The sequence below is a fragment of the Oryctolagus cuniculus genome, chromosome 7, assembly GCF_051225735.1.
Source record: "Oryctolagus cuniculus isolate XC-2025 breed Fujian yellow rabbit chromosome 7, ASM5122573v1, whole genome shotgun sequence".
Classification (NCBI taxonomy): domain Eukaryota; kingdom Metazoa; phylum Chordata; class Mammalia; order Lagomorpha; family Leporidae; genus Oryctolagus; species Oryctolagus cuniculus.
The window spans coordinates 12445728-12449503 of NC_142873.1; positions in this window are offsets into that span (position 1 = coordinate 12445728).

The following is a 3776-nucleotide window of genomic DNA, read 5'->3' on the forward strand; positions in this document are numbered from 1 at the left end:
AAATAAATAAATAAACCTTTAAAAAAAAAAAGGAGGAAGAATAACAGGTAGGGCTCCCATGGTTGAGACTGAGATTACCAGGGGTCAGAGGCCTGTGCAGCAGTGATAGCAAAGGTCACTAGGACAACCAGGACAGGAGGCCCAGGGAAACTCAGACGAAGGGCACCAGGAGGGAGTGGGCTCTGGACTCCTTACAATCGCCCTCGGAGACTCAAATTATTTTACTTGACAACTAAAGGGAACAATCATTGTGAAAGACTTGGAAACATTTCAGAATTAAAAAATAAAAAGCAGGGGCAAGCATCTGGCACAGTTAAGCACCCCTTGGGATACCTGCATCCCATATCAGAAGGACTGGTGTCAGTCCTGGTCCCCCTCCTAATGTGTACCCCGCAAGGCAGCAGATGGTGACTCAAGTCCTGCTGCCTTTGTGGGAGATGTGGACTGACTTCCTGGCTCTTGGCTTTGACCTGGCCCAGCCTGGGCTGTTGTGCGCGTTTGGGAATGAAACAGCCAATAGGACTCTGTTCTCTCAGTCTGTCTCTGTCTGCCTTTCAAATAAAATGAAAATAAAGAAAGAAAACTTAAAAAAAAAAAAAAAAGATAAAGCTTGTGGACCTACACTTGACTAGATGTGGTTGGGGGAATGAAAAGGAAAAAAATAACATGACTCCAAAATGTTGAGATCTTTAACAAGGGGCCAGCATTGTAGCACAAAGGGTTAAGCCACTTCCCACAAAGCCAGCATCCCATATGGGTGCCCGTTGGATTTCTTCCTGCCTGTTCCTCTTCTGATCCAGCTCCCTGCTAATGCTCCTGGGAAAGCAGCAGAAGACGGCCCAACTGCTTGGGCCCCTGCACCCATGAGGGAAACCCGGATGGAGGTCCAGGCTCCTGGCTTCAGCCTGGCCCAGGCCCAGCTGTTGTAGCCATCTGGGTAGTAAACCAGTGGATGGAAGATATTCTCTCTCTCTCTCTCTCTCTCTCTCTTTCTGTGTGTGTGTGTGTGTGTGTGTGTCCCTCTCTCTGTGACTCTGCATTTCAACTAAATAAATCTTTAAAAAAAAGTTTTTTTAACAAGGAAAGTTTAATTCCGTAGAAACTGGGAAATGGGGAGGGAGGGGCAGTTTCCTTAGGACAACAGAGCTAAGATGTGAGATTTAGGGGCCAGCCTTGTGGCTCAGTTACTGCCATCTGAGCACCTGTTCAAGTCCCAGCTGCTCTCTGCTAATGTACCTGGGAAAGCAGTGGAAGATGGGCCCTTGGCGCTCACATAGGAGCCCCAGATGGAGTTCCAGGCAGGCCATTTGGGGAGTAAATTTATGTGTGAAAAATCAATCTCTCTCTCTCTCTCGCCATCATACTACCTTCAAAATAAATAAATAAATCTTTTTAGACATGGGGAGAACTGTGATAAATGGGGATTTAACTGGAAATGCCTAGCAGGCGTGGTAACCAGTTACCTAGGACTCTGAAGACCCACAGAATTCGGGTTTTCGAGCCACCTTACAGTGGATCAGTTATGGAGCAAAGGGACTGACATTGTGGAAAAGCAGTTATGCAGTTGCCTGTTGTGATGCCGGCATCCCACATGGGTGCCAGTTGGAGTCCCGGCTGCTCCACTTTCGATCCAGCTCCCTGCTGATGGCCTAGGAAAAGCAGTGGAAGATGGCCCAAGTGCTTGAGGCCCTGCTACCCAGATGAAAGACCTGAGTGCAACTGCTGGCTCCAGGCTCCCACCTGGCCCAGCCCCAGCCATTGAGCCCATCTAGAAAGTGAACCAGCAGATGGAAGATCTCTGTCTCTTTGCCTTTTCCCCTCTCTCTCTATAACTCTGACTTTCAAATAAATAAGTAAATCTTTTTTTATTTGACAGGTAGAGTTATAGACAGAGAGAGACAGACAGACAGAGAGAAAGATCTTCCTTCCGTTGGTTCACTCCCCAAATGGCTGCCACGGCCGGTGCTGCGCTGATCTGAAGCCAGGAGCCAGGAGCCAGGAGCTTCCTCCTGGTCTCCCATGCAGGTTCAGGGGCCCAAGCACTTGGGCCATCCTCTACTGTCTTCCCGGGCCACAGCAGAGAGCTAGACTGGAAGAGGAGCAACCGGGACTAGAACCCAGCACCCATATGGGATGCCAGCGCCGCAGGAGGAGGATTAACCAAGTGAGCCATGTCGCCAGCCCAATAAGTAATTATCTTTTTTAAAGGTTTACTTATTTAGTCAAGAGGCAGAGCTACTGACAGAGAGAGGGAGAGGGAGAGGGAGAGGGAGAGGGAGAGGGAGAGGGAGAGGGAGAGGGAGAGAGAGAGAGAGAAAGAGATCCGATCCGAAGAGATCGAAGAAGGGCCTATCTGAAGCCAGGAGCCAGGAGCTTCTCCCAGGTCTCCAAGCACTTGGGCCATCTTCCACTGCTTTCCCAGGCTAGTAGCAGGGAGCTGGATCGAAAGTAGAGCAGCTGGGACTCCAACTGGCACCATGTGGAATGCCAGTGCTGCAGGCAGAGGCTTACCATATCTCACCATAGCACTGGCCCCATAAATCCTAATTAAAAAAATTGAAATGGAGTAAAAGAAGGAACAAACAGTAGGAAATCCCAGATCATGGTATATCACTGTCCTCAAAAGAGAGACTTTCAGGAAAACTTGATTAATACCATCAGATAAAACAGAGCAGGAGCTGAGAATTGTTCATGATTCACGTGTTGGCAACCTGGGAGAGTAGTTGCAGGAGACTGGCGGTGGTCTAGAACTAAAGAGAAACAGCGTTGGGGGAACCCAAGTGCCAGGCGTTGCCTCCGCAATCAAGGAAAGTAAGGCAGCAGTTAGGGGCAGAAGTCAGGGCAGGTTGGAGTTCATGTGGTTTCTGTTTCATTATTTATATCTGCTTGTCCCCGACCTCAGAGATATCATGCATGTTTCAAATCAAGAGCCCAGTGGAAAGAAAATGAAAGTGAGCATGTTGGAGAGAAATTGATCGCTATAAGGATTAAGTCTCAGAGAAGGCACGGACCAATGGAACTTCGGAAAGAGAGACTTAGAACTCTTCCTTCCAAAATGGGGAGGAAGAGAGCTGCAAGCTGGGAGCAGGTCAGGTGTGGGAGCAGCCCTCAATCAAGCAGGTGCTGTGGAGAAGACGGTCGGAGGTGGGACAGTTGTAGTGGATATTTGGGACTCTGCTACAGCTGAAATGAAAGGGCAGGCAGCAGAGCAAGTCCTGTGGTCTTCTGTCTTCTGCAGAAGGAGTGAAGAGAAACTCCATCATCCCTTAGAAGAGTTCTTAGGGTGCCAAGCCTTTGGGACAGTTTTGTTCTTGAGGTGAATGGAAAAGGTGCACAGTGCTGGCAGAGGCCAGAGACTGCAAACCAGGTGCTTCTGAGTGCTGACTGCATTGAGGGAATGCAGTCCGATGACTCAAATGGTAATCTGTGTATAAATGGCTGCTAAAACTTTAATGCTAACTACGCCAGCAAGCCTCAGTTGCCTGTCTGTGAAATATAAGTGATGATAGCCACCGTACCTGTAACCTACATCAGCATTAGAAATAGTACAAATAATAATAGATAGAATTAAAAAGGAGAGAATGACCCAACATGGGAAGCAGGCCATACAGCAGACTCATAGAATGACAAATGCCTTAAACAGCACTCTGGCCTCAGAATCAACCCTTAAGGCATTTGGATCTGGCTAAAAAGCCCATGAGAGTTTCTCAGGCATGGAAAGCCAAGACACTGTGGCTAGAAATGACCTAAATGAAAGATCTCTGTGAGTGAGATCC